Source organism: Euprymna scolopes, chromosome 7 (genome assembly GCF_053919585.1).
Source record: "Euprymna scolopes isolate OS-2025 chromosome 7, ASM5391958v1, whole genome shotgun sequence".
NCBI classification, from domain to species: Eukaryota; Metazoa; Mollusca; class Cephalopoda; order Sepiida; family Sepiolidae; genus Euprymna; species Euprymna scolopes.
This window is the reverse complement of record NC_136488.1, coordinates 135,397,633-135,414,906: the sequence shown is the minus strand read 5'-3', so window position 1 is coordinate 135,414,906 and position 17,274 is coordinate 135,397,633. Positions and strand designations below refer to the sequence as shown.

The 17,274-nt window shown below is 33.2% G+C and overlaps 1 protein-coding gene and 1 pseudogene across 3 annotated transcripts in view; one reads left to right on the top strand and one right to left on the bottom strand.

Moving 5' to 3' along the window:
- Positions 1–17,274, top strand: part of LOC145279984 (ankyrin repeat and fibronectin type-III domain-containing protein 1-like) — a 529,276-nt gene that overhangs the window by 403,063 nt on the left and 108,939 nt on the right. The window lies entirely within an intron of this gene.
- Positions 2,647–2,858, bottom strand: LOC145280635 (U2 spliceosomal RNA; annotated as a pseudogene).

Sequence of the window (17,274 nt, the reverse complement as noted above, 5' to 3'; positions counted from 1 at the left end):
TCATTTTGAAATAGTGTTTTTCATCTCTATACTTGATAAACACAAGTGCACTGGTGATTATTTGAGTTTCCTGATTTACCAATGTTACTTTCTGTCTGTTAACTTAACCTCATTCACCAGTGGTTTCGGTGACCCCTCTATTTTGCTCCCATAGCATATACCTTGCGTTAATGTTGAAGACGGACAAGGAATGCTGAAAGACTGTTAAAAGTACAATATTCGAGATGAAGAGGGAATCGAAAATAAGCAATGTAAACATCTCGCTGTTTTCTGTGTACGTTTAAGTGGTTTCTATTATGGCCGTCGCTTAATGAATGGGGGAAACGGATTCGAATTGAACAGCAAACAAATTAGCGATTCAGAAAAAGCAACTACTATGGTTATTCCACTTAATTATATTAAACTCCAATCAGATTTCTTCTACGAGAATGCTTGTTAGGCTAGTAGCCTAACAAGCATATTTGTATAATGGATATATATATATATATATATATATATATATATATATATATATAATATATATATATATATATATATATATATATATATATATATATATATATATATATATATATACTAAACTACCCGTGACCCGCTGGGTCAGTATGTTATATTAGCTATCGAATTCATGTATGAGAATGACACTTGTGACGTAAAGAAAATAGGGTTTTTTTTTTGCATAACAGAAACATTTCTATGAAAGTATATTAAAATTAAAAATCACGCACAGATCACTCAAGCATGAAAAAAAAATCTTCCCTATTCGTGTAGAGTTACCTATTTTTCCGAGTAATCGCTCAAAAATCGAAAACTAAACATGATTTTCCTACGAATCGAACGCCGACGAAAGTCATTTAGCAACAATAACGCACATGAACCTACTGATGAGAAATATAAGAATGAAAAACCCATATTGGAATCCTTCAACCAAGTTATAGAAGCCTAAAATCTAAAAAAAAAATAATTAATAAAACCTGAAGCAAAAAAATAAAAACTAAATAAATAAAATAAAATAAAATAAAACTAATATTGAAACAGATTAGTAAATGTGTCAACAAATTCACCGTTCTCACACAACTATTTTGTATCTAGAAATGTAAACAAAAAATAAAAAAAGAAGAAAGGGAGGAAAAGGGACGATAGAGAGTAGTAGGAGTCTTGGCTCTACTACAGTTGTTCTTATGTTTGTCAACGGGTTAAAGTTGTTTAGTTATAAGAAAATAGCGACAGTATAGTTATAATAAAGAATAGTTGCAAAACACCCCCACTCTTCCCATATTAAAAAATAATTTCGAAATAATAACGTTAATATTTCAGTACGCAAGTCAAAATCTGCAAAAGAAGGTATTTGTGTTTATTTGTTTACGTTGTTATGGGTTAATGTTTATGTGCGCATGCGCAACCAGATGTCGTAAACCAGAAAGTGGGTTACATTACTCGTTATAAGGTCATTTGAGTTTTACAATATATATAATGTAATGTAATATATATATATATATATATATATATAATGTAATATATATATATATATATATATATATATATATATATATATATAATGTAATATATAGTCATCCACATACAGTACTGTTTCGCAGCTCATCAGTGCGGCTAGACAGGCAACTAACTCAAGCCAGGATTGAAACCCGACCGTTTGTATTGTACGGCAGTCAAGGCTCCTAACCATTACGCTATTGGCGGCTGCTTGAACGAGTAGTGAGTTTAACGATGTTTTGACATCGTCCGAAATACCTCCGCTCGACCCCTATTATGACCCGGAACATTTATTGTATTGGGATCAAATCAAATTAAAAAGTTTGATCCATATTCAAGTAACCTGGATTTAAAATTTCAAGTGTTTAGACCCAAAATTGGCAGAGGAGTTTGGTAGAGTTTTCAAAGAACAAATCGTTGAACTATGAACCGATTAAAAAGGTTTTCGCAGATCTCAATACTCCTTATGTCAAATCAAATTTTTTTATATATTTTCAAAGTATAATTTCGTTAAGATTCTTTTTATGATAAACTTAGCAAGGGTGCCCGGCGTTGCCCGAGGTCAAAGTTGAAGGAGTTGACCTTTGCAGACTCTACCAAACTCCTCCGCCAATTTTGGGTCTAAACACTTGAAATTTTAGATGTAGGTTACCTGGACATGAGTCAAACTTTTTAATATATATATATATATATATATATATATATATATATGCACATAAAGTTATGAACAGTACATAGGGCCCGATCAAAGCCGGCTGAGCTGCTAGTATAAGAATAAAAAATCACATTTAAAAAACACTCGAGAAACTGATTTAACAATTTTTTTGTAATTACAGTAATCATACATAGTTATATACTAATGCTGTATATGAACAAATGAGTACAATGATTATTTATTTCGGTGTTTATTAAAGAACTTATTAAATAAGAAAACACTCATTATTATTTATTCTTGCTTTCTGACTGGCATATTGCTGCGTATCCGTAAGGAGTTACCAGGTGGGGCTATTTTTATAAGGACTTTATGTAGAGTTGAGCAGCGACATATCTGTTCGTTCTACATTTAAATTTGTGCGCGCTAGTACAGTCAGGGAGACAGGAAGGAGTAAGAAAATTATAAAGTCTATCACTACTACAAGTAAAAAAAAAAAAAAAAACTATTATAGTACCTATTTACAATGCCTCCCCACGGGACAGAGTTAGACACCAGGGTCGTTTTTTAACGTGGAGAAAAGGTACAAAAATAAAAATTGTCTCAGTCGTGAATGACTGCTCCTCCACCGAAAGAGAACAAGAAATGGAAGTGCAGCATCTGAAGAACAGATACTACACTTTGATCTTGGCCAAAAGTGCCAAGAAAGAAAAAAAAAGCATTCGGGAATCTATGAACTTCTATAGTAAAGGGGTGGGATTTTGCTGCTTTTCGGGTTAGTCGAGGGTATTTACGCAAAAGTACTACGAGTTCGTCAGATCATATTTCATTAAATTACTTGTAAACAGGCACACGGATATAATATTGCGTCGATGGGACTGGGGTTGGAGCTTGGTTGATAGTACGGAATCCATTAGATGTGAGACTTTATTAGACCCCGTCTTAGAGGGAGAGACTAGTAGTACCTATTTACTTTGCCTCCTCGCGAGGGCAGAGTTAGACACCAGGGTCGTTTTTTAATGTGGAGAAAAAAAGGAACAAAGAATAAAATCTGTCTCAGTCGTAAAGGATCTCTCCTCCGCCAACTGAGAAAAAAATTGAAGTGTAGCATCAGAACAGATACTACACTTTGAAGTATTTATTTGCTCCCCCACTGAGCAAATTAGACACAAGGCCGATTTTTAAAGTGATGAGTGAAGGGGAAATGGGGACCAACACCCCGGGGAGTAGGGAAGCTGGATAGTGACAATTGGTATGAAGGGTTGCCCCTACATTGACCAAGGTCTTATATGTGGGGTCGCTCCCACATATGGTCTTTGCTTGCAGTATCTGCCGGAACAGATGGTATTTATTTGCTCCCCCACCGAGCAAATTAGGCACAAGGCCGATTTTTAATGTGAGGAGTGAAGGGAGGGGGAAGGGAAAAAAGGGACCAGCTCCCGAGAGGTGGGAAATGGGAGCTGGTTAATGGTCAGGCATGTGGGGTTGCCCCCACATCTGGTCTTTTCTAGTCATAGCTAGTCATAGCTAGTCATAGCTTGCAGTATCTGCCGGGACAGATACTACACTTTGATCTTGGCCCGAGAGATTAGTAGTAGATGCAGCAATCCAGGTGTGGCAACGAGACGCCATTCCTTATGCGAATGATGGAATTAATTTTGGAGGGACTTATTTTTAATATCGTAACTTTAAAAGAACAATCGAGAAGTCGCGAGAAAAGGAGTGTTTATGGCAAAAGCCATAATAACACTTTGCATATAAATGCGACACTTGTTTACTTCAGAGCATTTGTCACCTAAGGATGGGTAAATATAATTGCTGTAAAATTATTGGTTGACTCCTTTGCCCAGAAAATTCAGGGATATGAATAGCATATCAAATAAATTTAAGAAGGAGTAACTCCTCCATTTATTCTAATAATCCAAATCGTGTATATCTTTATATATTTTTGAATCTTTCAGATGAGGGTTGATAATTCGTATATATATATATATATATATATATATATATATATATATATATATATATATATATATATATATGCGAATTATCAACCCTCTCATCCCAAGAATAGCGAACATTTCTGTAAAAGTCTGATGAAGCTACAGACGGCCAAAAAAACGGCCAAGTAGCTGAAACAATAATGTAACTTAACAGAAAGATACAGTAATAAAAAATAAAACGCATATTTGCTCTACAACGGTATTGAGCACTTTCTTCAGTTTTTATTAATTACCATGTCGACTATATATATATATATATATATATATATATATATATATATATATATATATATATGTATGTAAAGCTTTTGAATATAAGTGTTCTTGCCTAAAGAAGTCTCTAGTTAGTGAAAACTAGAAGACCGAAACCTGCTCATGACTGTGTAGCAACAAATTACTGCTTATGTAAAGACAAACTGAATATATATATATATATATATATATATATATATATATATATATATATATATATATATATATATATATTCAAGCAAATATTATTAAATGCAACGGAGGCACTTTCCTTTACGATTCTTTTTTTTTTTAATTTTTCGATTTTCCGTATAATCTTTTTTGTATCCTTCGCACTTTTACTTCAACACCCGACGATGATTCGTAGACGAATCGAAAGTGCTCGTGACAGCAACAACTATGGAACTTTTATTAATATTTTTGACTTTGATACAAAAAAGATTATACGGAAAATCGAAAAATTAAAAGAAAAGAATCATAAAGCAAAGTGTCTCTGTTGCATTTAATAATGTTTGCTTGAATGAAAAAATGCTGCCTAAATATACAATATATATATATATATATATATATATATATATATATATATATATATATATATATTGTATGGCTACCCAGCAGTGTTGATCAAACACCACCACCCTTAATCTTAGGATGAAGACATGTTACAAACATTTGATCCAATTTCCTATTCTTAATTGCAATTACTAACCTTTTCATAGTATAAAAATGAATTTCTTACCTGTGCGATTCATCAATTTCCACATTTAAAATGGATATATATATATATATATATATATATATATATATATATATATATATATATATATAAATTTAAAGGGGGTTAGAACAGTAGTCTAGAGAGCAGAGTGTATTTTAATGTGATAGTAAAATTACTAATTCAATTAAAATACAAGAAAAGAAGAGTGCTCGTTGTAATTCATATATATAATAAGCTCGATAGGCAAATATCCTAGAGCTACTTTAATATTTAGTAATATGATTGATAATTTCAAATTCAAATTAGAATTAACAAATTAAAAATCCGTTTCATAAGAAACGATCGTACAAATTATTGTCTTTGTTGTTGATCTTTCTTATGAAACAGATTTAATAAAATGAAATAAAATGAAACAGTGCTCGTTGTAATTCATATATATAATAAGCTCGATAGGCAAATATCCTAAAGCTACTTTAATATTTAGTAATGTGATTGATAATTTGAAATTCAAATTAGAATTAAAAATTAAAATCTGTTTCATAAGAAGGAACAACAACAGAGTCAATAATTTGTGCGATCTTGCAAATTATTGACTCTGTTGTTGTTCCTTCTTATGAAACAGATTTTAATTTTTAATTCTAATTTGAATTTTAAATTATCAATCATATTACTAAATATATATATATATATATATATATATATAATATATATATATATATATATATATATATATATATATAATTTCATGATTCTTTGACGGATAGAAAATTTATATATTACAATCATGAAGGAAAGACTTAAATTCATAATTAAAAACGTTTTTAAAAGAAAACTCAATGAAAATATGTACAAATAAAATCACGTTACGTTACGTTATGTATGGAAAAAAAAAGAAAGAAATTGGGAAAACGATTAAAATAAAGCAACGTTATATTACTCGAAGATCCTAGAAACTAATCACGCTCAAACCCAAGAGGCTTTCCTTCTGTTGACGGAGAGAAGGCCTTCTCTACCAAACGTGAACCGTTTCGAAGATCTTTAAATGGAATAAAGAGTGAGCACGACTTAGGATTGAAAATGAGTTCGAGCTAAAGTTCGCTGCACATGACGGGTTTTTAATAAGATGATCAGTGACTGAGGACCTGTATATGTTGGCAAGTACGTCTGTTGTTTGGTATGTCCCATTTCTGATTTTGGTAGGTACGTGTTGTTGAACTCTTCCATCCAATCTTAATGTTGTTCGACCCACACAGATTGCGATATCTATCTATCTATCTATCTATCTATCTATCTATCTATATATATATATATACATATATATATATATATATATATATATATATATATATATATATCTACATATACATATATATATATATATATATATATTACAATAGAAAATGCAAGCATGAAAAGTAATATGGTTAAGCTTAAACATGGAAAAGTAAAGGACTAGTTGTTAAAACTAGAAAAGAAAAGGGGCAAGATATTCTAGTAAAAAATATAAATTTATAACTTAAAATATTGCAGCATTAAGAATTGATTATATAATGTTAGAAATTGGATTTTAAAAAAAAATGGGTAGCTATTCTGTACAAGATCTGGAGATGTAGAATTTTCAGTGGGTAACCGTTCTGTACAGGTCCTGGATTCTATAAATTTGCAGGCAAAGAGATCTTTTTCCTGTGTTGACACAAAAAAGATCATATGCTAGAATGCTAACAGATTCAATATTTTTATGGAGCAACTCTGGTCTCTGATTGGTTTCTAGCAGTACGTGGCTCCCTATGATTCGTCAGTTCCTATCGCCAGTGCCTCTAAATAAAACCTTCCAATTTTATTTGCTCATACCTTTCTCTTTATATCAAAAATATTGCACGCACCCCTTTTTTTATATGATGAGAAATTTCTTTGTTTCCATTTTTAAATCTGTTCAAGATGTGTGTGTGTGCGCGCGCTCGCTCGCGTCCGTGCGCGTGTGTCTGTGCGCGCTCGCTCGCGTGTGAATAAAATCACACAAGTTACAACATGTAAAATAAAAGCAGTAACGTCATTTAGTTCATTCAGATCTTAAAACCTGGGCATGTAAAAAAAGGAAGCCATGAAGTGTGTGGCTGAGACTTAAATAAAAGGAACTCTGATTTAAAAAGACACATGCACAAACACACTCCACCGTCCCAAATGACTATGGCCTTAATAGAGCTGAATGCGAAAACAAAATAACAAGATATCAGGACCTAATAAATGAATTCAAAAACAACATGGTCTCTGAAAGAAATACACATTATACCAGTTGTGATGGGAGCAACTAGTCTAATATAGAAAATCTTAATAAATACTGGGAAACAATCGTTGGAAGACAGATTTGTATGGAAACACAGTTAGCAACCATAAAGAGAACAACTTCTATTATTATTCTTTCGGATGTAAATATAAATCTTAATGAAATCAAATGTTAGTTCCAAATGGAGTTAGCTCCTTTGATCTTTTGAAACTAACTGAAGTAAATTAAAAAAAAAAAAGTGAAGCATTCAGGATCCCCCGTAAGAGTACAGTGAATGGGGCATAAAAAAATGACTAAGTTCAGCATTTATCCCCCCCATCCACCCATTTAGCCCCAAAAGTCCCCAAGGGATGTCAAATCCTGGTAAAAATGAACAAACGGTGCAGTGTAAGGCTTTAACATATATAAATTTGAGTTCTGCACTATGCAAAAAAAGAAATGACTATGTCAACCATTTGCCCCCCCTCCCATTTAGCACCAAAAGTCCCCAAGGCCTTAACATATTTAAATTTGAGTTCAGCACCATGCAAAACTGCTAAATAGACATACACAGACAATTTTGGAAAAATATTGAGGGAAAAAAATGTCCCAAAAATGGAGTGTTTTTATTAGCCCTAAAAGAGCCCCTGGGTCACACCCAAGAGTTATCGCGAAGTATAGACAAACAAAATAATATAGAAATCAGTTAGTTACAACTTTTCCAAATGTTTTATAACAATCCAAGGCATCAATTTTTTTTTAATAAGCACAAAAGTGTCAATTTTAGCCATTTTAACCCGAAAGGCACCTCTAGGGGGGGGGGCAACCAGAGTTTTCCTGGAAAATCCGTTCTGTTACTTTTTTTACTCATATCATGTTTAATTTTATAGACATTCTAACGAGTTATTTACAGGCGTTGATTCCATGGTCGAGTGGGAGAACTGCCGACTGTCAACACGGTTCTAGGTTCAATCCTTGGCTTGGGAGAGATGCTGGTCTAGCGGCACTGATGAGTTGTAATACAATGAAACAGGACTGTATGTCGATGACTACAAATATATATATATATATATATATATATATATATATATATATATATATATATATATATAAAGTATTAGCTTTCGTGTATGTATGTGTGTGTACAACTCTCCTACAGCCCAAACCACTGGACCAAGGGATGATTCACACCATTTTTCAAGGTTAAGGTCAAAGGTCAAAGGTCATAGCCTATGTATATATTGTATATATACTCTCCCACGGCCCACACCACTGGACCGATCATGAATATCCATGGCATGATGATGATCCCCTACCTAGGGATGGTGCACACCATTTTTCAAGATTATGGTCAGGATATATATATATATATATATATATATATATATATGTATATATATATATATATATATATATATATATATATATATATATAGAGAGAGAGAGAGAGAGAGAGAGAGAGAGAGAGAGAGAGAGAGAGAGAGAGTCTGTGTGCTGTATAGTCGGGTACTCGCAAAACGGGTACCCGAGCGTGCAGCATCTTGCAGGTATCTTTACTAGTATAAAATAAAATTAAAAGAACAATGAGTTCATTACCGAGCAACGCCGGTTAAAGACAGCTAGAACAAAGATAAGTATCTTGCAAACTGAAAACAAATGTGCGCACGGAACAGACTATAAAAAGAAACATTATTTGCTTATTTCATTCAATTTATTTAGCTTTTTTTTATTTTTAAAACTATTTGCACATGTCCGTACATGAAACGTACGACGACGAGAACGCGTGACTTGCCCATGTGCTGACATCCTCACATACACAACGGACTACGTTTATATAGATATAGTTTGTTTCCCCCGCCGTGTGTGCGTAGATCTCTCCAAATAAACGCACACTTGGATAGGAGCGGCATGGAAAAGTTGATTGACGGGGAATGCATTTCAACCCCGTCCTCCCCCGTAACAATCTTGACTAAGGTAGAGAAAGTATCGTGACCTACAACTCAAGCAACTGGTTCAACCACGGACCTGTGTCGCTAGAGCAACCAGAAGCACAAAACAATAACAATAATAAAAAACATTTCGTCTTTTTAGTTTAAAAAAAAAAAAATGTACAGAAAAGCATGCTACTGGATCTTCGATTGTTCCGTGCGATGAGGGGATTTTTCAATTTACATATTGACGGTAGTGCTTGTTGCTTATGTGTGGAATTTTCTTTTAAGGTAACGGAAAATTAATACTATACTTTGTCTTTGCCAGTTATTGACGATGAGTTCGACAAAGGGCGGGCCGTTGTGACATCTTCTGAGTCTACTCTGTTGGGCTGAGGGTACGAATCTATCCAGTTCTAAGGGGGTCCAACCTCCCAAGTTTTATCTTCTTACGCTTTGCGAAGGAATTAGTTTTATTGCTAATCACCTGAACCGCCCTTACTGGGAATTGTAAGAGGGGGTGGGTAGTGAACTAACTGCCTCTTTAATTTATTTATTTAGTTGTTTATTTATATTTATTTTATTTTCTTTATTTTTTATTTTTTTTTTTTTTTGTAAGCCAGAATGCTCAACTTCTCACACTTTGAGAAGAGATTAGTTTATTGTTAATCGCCTAAGGTGCCTCTACCGGGGAATGACAACAAGTCTGTCCAAGTTTTTATTTATTTATTTATTTATTTTTAGGCCAGAGTGCTCAAACTGATTTTTCAAATAACGGTAACACCCACTTTCCGACCTTGTGTGAGGTAGATCTGGCCTCGGGCTGAGATCAGAGTCTAGTATCTGTTCTGATGCTACACGCAAGTTAATTTGTCTTTAGTCAATATAGGGGAAACTCTTCTATACTATGGCAATTTTTTTATTTTTTCCTATTTCCAGAGTGCCCCTTTTTGGGGAGCTAGTTTTCCCCATACATTAAAAACGATCCTGTGTTATATTTTGCTTTCGAGCAGAAGCAAATAAACACTAGGGTGTAGTATCTGTTCTGATCCTACACTCAAGTTAATTTGTCCTTAGCCAATATATTCTAAGGCAACTATTATTTTTGCCTACTTCCAGAGTGATTCTTTTAACCCCACATTAAAAACGACCTTGTGTCACATTTTGCTTTCGTGGGGAAGCAAATAAATATCAATCCCTGGCATTTTGACTAAGAGCAAAATGTAGTGTCTGTTATGATACTCCACTTAATTTTTCTCTATCATCATTTAGTGAATGAGAAATCATTCAAAACTGAGGCATTTTTTTTTTTTATCCCAATCCAGAGTTTTTTCAACAGTTGGGTTTTACCCACACTAAAAACCGATCCTACATCTTACTGTGCCATCACGATGAGGCAGGTAAATAGGGTCTTTAAGGTATACTCAGATTTCGGGTCAGGCTCAAAGTGTAGCATCTGTTCTGATACTGCATTTCATCTTTTTTCTCTTCGGTCAATGAAGGAAGAATCCTTCTGGACTGAGGCAGTTTATATTTTTGTCTCAGTCCAGCGTGCTCCTTTGTGGTGAGCTGGATCTTCTCTCCCCTCCCCTCCCCTCCCCCCTCAATAGGAAAGGAAAATCCGACCTCGTGTCTAACTTTGCCCTTCCTGGGAGACAAAGAGTACTTTAAGGTTTTGCTTTTTGCACAGATTTGCAAATCCTTAATTATCGGAACTTCAAAATAGATTGATCTTCTTTCGTGCCGATGAAGCATTAATTACAAATCAAAAATTAAAATACGGCTTTGTGTTTGACGAGAAATATTGCTTCCGTATAAAAAAATAAAAGTTTCTGTTTCTTCTTTCGCCTTTTAATTATATAACGCCCTTGCACTATGAATGCTTTCTTTTTTTGTTAGAATGTCAAATGACCTATTATTAAAATATGATTTCTATTAAAAATTATATGTGTGTGTATGTGTGTGTGTGTGTGTGTGTGTGTGTTTTCGAAGTCTATGCGCTCGCTACGTCTAGCCACACTGATAAATTGTGAAATGACGAAATAGCTGTCTGTGAATGGCTATATTCCACATTATATTTCCTGTCTGTTTTAATTTTCGTTCTCATCTTGAATGTGATTTTCACGACGTGTTGACCGATGTAACCTCCTACCTTTTTCAAGTATACCACTCGGGAATCTTTCTGTGGAAGTCGGGAGTCTGCAAGGACCTGTGGCGTAACGAATAAAGTACTTGATGAATTATGTTTTAAGTGGCAGTCTTCTGGAGGTTGAAGGTTCAATTTTCCGTGCGGGCGATACTAAGTATACAATTGGAAATTACTTAGGAATCCCACCCAGTCATGGCTGACGGAACGAGAGCATGCTGCCTCCATAAATTAAATAAGGGGTTCCGTTCGAAATTCCGTGCAGGTTAACGAAATTAGTTTTCACTCTGTTGAATTTCTTTTTCAAAAAAAAAAAAAATTATATATATATATATATATATATATATATATATATATATATATATATATGACAAAAGTCTATATTCCAAATTTCATGATGTTGACCATCTTACAATTCATTCCTTTAATTACGTTGATATTTACGATTCTTGACAGTGACTCTTTCGTAGCGAAAAATCATTCATTTAATTATTATATCACACACACACACACACACACACACACACACACACACACACAAAGCAAATTTACACAATTTGTAAACGCTGCTCGAGTGTCAGTCTCTCCATAATGAATTGCCAAACCAAACTGAACTCAGAATAACGGATAGTTGCCAACTCTGCAATTAAAAAGTTTGTCAATTTTAAGTTCGTCATCTATAAAGAAAAAACAACCCTTTTATATATTAATAGTATGTATATATATATATATATATATATATATATATATATATATATATATATGTGTGTGTGTGTGTGTGTGGGGGGAATTAGTATATATATATATATATATATATATATATATATATATATATATATACATATAAGAACCTATATTTTCAGACCAATAAAATATGCCCAAATTTGCCTACATTTGTATATATAGTGTCCTGCAGGCCAGCTTCGGATTTGTTGTTTCAGTTGTCTCCCCTGTGGCTTTGCAGGTCGCTACTATATGGAAAATTAGTTTATGAATGTGTGTGTGGAGTAAAACGTTTGGGTGCAACCCAACAAAATGTCGTGAAAAGTGAAAAAAAAACCGGATATAGTAAAACAATACAACCAACTCAACATATATTTCGTCTTTGTTATTTATAGAATTCCTCATTCTTCAGAAATGAGTGAGGTGATTTTTTTTTCTTTTTCTGAATTTGAAAATGATAAAGGAGACATGAATGATAGGGAGAGGAAGGGGAAAACAGAGATAAAAAAAAAAAAAAAAAACAGGGGAAGCGGATGAATGACCAAAAAGCGGGGCGGGGGGCGAAATTTTCTTTGAAATATTATAATACGTATAAGAAACATCTATATATATAAAAGCGAAAATGTATGTATGTATGTATGTATGTATGTATGTATGTATGTATGTACGCTTTTCCTCGATGTCCACAAAAGGCTTCTTCCAGAGAAGCGCTCGCTCGGTTCACAACTTCTTAAAACTTTTTATATCATCTATAAATTGTAATATCTGAGAGTTACCCACGGAGCTCGCCTGTCTATTTAATTTTATTGACTTTCAAAACTGTCCCGCACAAAATGCTTACTGCTGAATACCTATCGCCGTCATGTCAATCAAAAACGAGCCCCTGTTTTTTTTTTCACACTTTACTATTTTCCAACTGCGCGTCGTCAAGGCTTTGTTTTTTTTCACGGGCACCTGTTTTTTTTTTCACACACACACCTACAAACACCCGGGCAACGCCGGGTACCCCTCGCTAGTCGACTATAAAAGAGAGAACAAGGGTAACATTATCATGCATTACGACATGCATCACGCATATACACACATACGCTAAGTGTATCAGAATTTTTGTAGGAATTTTTGACACACCTAACACGAAACTGCGAATAAAATATTAAAAAAACTCGTAATTCCAAAATAAACTATTAAAGTTGTTTTAAAAGTAATAGAAATATTTTTTTTTGAAAAGACAGTAATGCATTTTACGAAGTCAATATTTTTAAATTTTTAAACTTTAAAAATCTATCAAAATTTTTCTATTGATTCTATTTTTACGATATTTTCAGTGTCAATGTGAAATTTTATGCTCTTTCCAATAAACCGAATATAATATTTTAGACAAACGGTTTTTTTTTTATTCACGCTCCCCCCCCCTCGATTTTCAAGTGTCTATTAAAAAGTAAATAATTAATTTACTCACCAAAGTTTTATATATCACAAATTGAAGAGAAAAGGTCAATAAATAATATATTCAAATTTAAAACAAAAAAAGTAGTGTTTTTTTAGAAATTTACCTGTAAAGTTTGAAGTTTAAAACCTTTCTTTTTAAACCACGTTTTTATTTTTTACTTTTGTTTTTATATATATATATATATATATATATATATATATATATATATATATATATATATATATATATATATATATATAAACCTTGGTCCTTGCTCCTTTAATTGAAAAAAAATTAGAGCTTGAATTACATTTTTCGAGTAGTTATAAGCTTGGAAAAACAAGGGGTCGAATAATTCACGCCTCCCATTTTGAAATGTCTATTAAAAGGTAAATAATTAATTTACTCACCAAAGTGTTATATATCACAAATTGAAGAGAAAAGGTCAATGAATGATATATTCACATTTAAAACAAAAAAGTAGTGTTTTTTTTTTAGAAATTTACCTGTAAAGTCCGAAATTTAAAACTTTTAAAAAAAAAAAAACACGTTGTTTTTTTGTTTTTTTTTTGTTTTTTTTTATGAAACCTTGGTCCTTGCTCCTTTAATTGAAAAATAAATTAGAGCTTGAATTACTTTTTTCGAGGAGTTATAAGCTTGGAAAGACGGGGTGGAATTATTCACTATTTTTCACGAAATTTCTGACACACCTAATGCATCACGCACACACACACACACGCGCGTGCGCGCACACACATATGCACACACGCACAAACAAATTATTGGAGGTATTTTTGTATTGTTTTTCGTGGACATTTAAAGACGTTTTGCGTAAATTTTCAGTTAGAAGGTATACGCATTTCTCTGGACAACAACTCGCTAATGACTGAAGTTTTTTTTTTGGGGGGGGGGGGGTTGTATGTGGTTGTTTAAGTATGTTTTGGATTCTTCTAGAAACCTCTGCTAGCTTTTCTTTGCTTCGAAACTGATAATGAATCACAATGGTCCGTCCGTTTTATATATATATCTGGTTTTTTTTTCACTTTCACATATTAGTAAAAATAGTAACCGTATTGTTGTAGGGGGGGGGGGGTTTTGGGGTTTTTTTTTTGGTTTTTTTTAGTGGGGAAGTGGTATTATCCACTGGAGAGCCTTGTATTAAACAGCTGTCCTGTTTTTAAATCTCCGAAACAGCTACATGGTAAGCAGCTGATGATCCCCGTTTTTTATTTACAAAATTTTAGTTAGGGTTTTCTCTTTTCATCCTTATGTAGTTAAATTCTGTTTTAAGATTAAAGACTTTTGCAAAATCGGCTTATGCAAATGCTAAGTCTATTTATATTTAACAATTTTAGTTAAAGCCTAATTTTTTTCATCCTTATATAAATGAATTCTCTTTTGTCATAAAATTTTTAGAAGTCGGATTATATAGGTGCTAAGTCTGCGATAGGTTAAAGTTAATATTTTTTTCCCATCCGGGAATTTAAACTGCATTCTTTATTTATTTATTTTTGCATTTTTTTTATTCAAAGCTTCTTTAGACTATATATATATATATATATATATATATATATATATATATATATATATATATATATATATATATATATTATTATTATTATTATTATTATTATTTACTATAATAATCATTAAATACCTACAGACACTAGTATTTCATCCTTTCGGGAATCATCAGTGCAGCGTGTCACGATTAACACCAGTCGAGCGATTCGAACCCCGGCAACAGAAGGCATGTCTGGCTTCATAAGCAAGGACCCGAACCACTCGGCTACCGTCAACCGCGAGAGATACAGTTGAAATTAAAACATTTATTCTTATTAAATGTTTTTTAACGTCAGTCAGAGTGATCTAATCATTATATGACGATCTGCACATATGAGCTAAGTTGACCGACTTTATTATAACCGAAAGTGCTCAACGATAAGAAACAAGTTTCTTAAAGGGACTGACATTATTATTTACTGTAATAATAATAATAATAATAATAATAATAATAATAATAATAATAATTATATACATATATATATATATATATATATATATATATATATATATATATATATATATATACGTTTTATTTTTTACTAGCGGGGTTACCCGGCGTTGCCCGAGTGTTTGTTTCCGGGACGGGGGGGGGGAGTTTTAAAAAATGTTATGGTAGGTAAGTAGGAAGGATCAAACCCGGAGTCATGAGTAAAAGTAAGAAAAATAAAGTGTGAAAAAAAAAAAAAAAAACATCTGCAACGTTAACAGTTCGGCCACCAAGAAAAGTCCATTCCAGTTGTTTAGGGAAAAAAAAAAAAAACGACTACGGTAGGTCGGCACGAACGTGAAAATATAATGTGAATTGTCCAGCACGCTAACCACTACGCCACAGAGCACTGCAGCTTAGTTTAGTGATTTTAAATAACTTCACATGAAAGAACTACGAAGCCAAACCGGTGTTCTCTTCTCAACTGTTCCTTGTGAACGATCCCCAAACGGTGTTAAGTGGTGGCAGGGGGAGGAGGAATTTATTAGAGAGAAAATATTTTACCACTTCCATTGATCTTAACCGATTTTGGCTGTGACTTCTCAGCAGAAAAAGTATAGAAATCTAAGATTATCGAGGAATTTGAGAAATAATAAGCCTATAACACACCTCAGATATTGTTCTGCCGTTTGTGCATATTATTATATTTGCATGAAATATCTTGATTTTTAATCCTATTAATGTCAAAATCAGATGGGAAAAAATGAGTTCATTTTATTTATATAGAGAAGAGATTACCGTATCTTTCTGTTAAGTTACATTATTGTTTCAGCTACCCGACCGTTTTTTTTTGGGGGGGGGGCGTCTGTAGCTTCCTCAGATTTTATAGAAATGTTCGTTATGATGGGATGAAAGAGTGAATGATATCAGGGGAGGGGTGATAGAAGAGCGGAAAAAGGAGGAAGGGGACAAGGGGGAAAGGTGGGAGGGGTTGCTTGGTATGTCGGTAATGTTTTAGTTTTGGAGGTTAAGGACCTTGTGAGGGAGGGTCTGGGAAGTACATTTCTGGTGTGGCTGAGGGCATAGGGATACATGGAGGGGGAAGAGGGATACGTGGGGGTAGGAGGTGGGGGTACTTTAAAATTCGAGCCTTAATGTTAAAGTTTTTGGCGTCTCATTGGTGAGATGATTTCTTGATAAGTATGTCTTGACCTGTTGGGTGTTCGCTTAGGTTCGGAGGCGAGGGGCCTATGATTCGGTTTATTTATTTGTTTTTATTTGTTGTTAATTGTTTGGAGAGGGTTAGCTAGCGACCGCGCGCGCGAGCACACACATGCGCACGTACACAATACACTGTAACTTAACAGAAAGATACGTTAATAAAAAATAAAACGCATATTTGCTCTACAACAGTATTGAGCACTTTCGTTATTTTTTATTAATTACCATTTCTACTATATATATATATATATATATATATATATATATATATATATATATATATATATATATATACCAAGTTAAAGGTATTCAAGAGGGAAAACTCGTGAATTAAGACGAAGTTATTAAGAATGCTCCATAAAAAGATCACAATATAATAATTTTATTCATATCGACGAATATTACATAGTCGCTACACTAGCAGTGTCAGAAATTTCGTGAAAACTATTGAA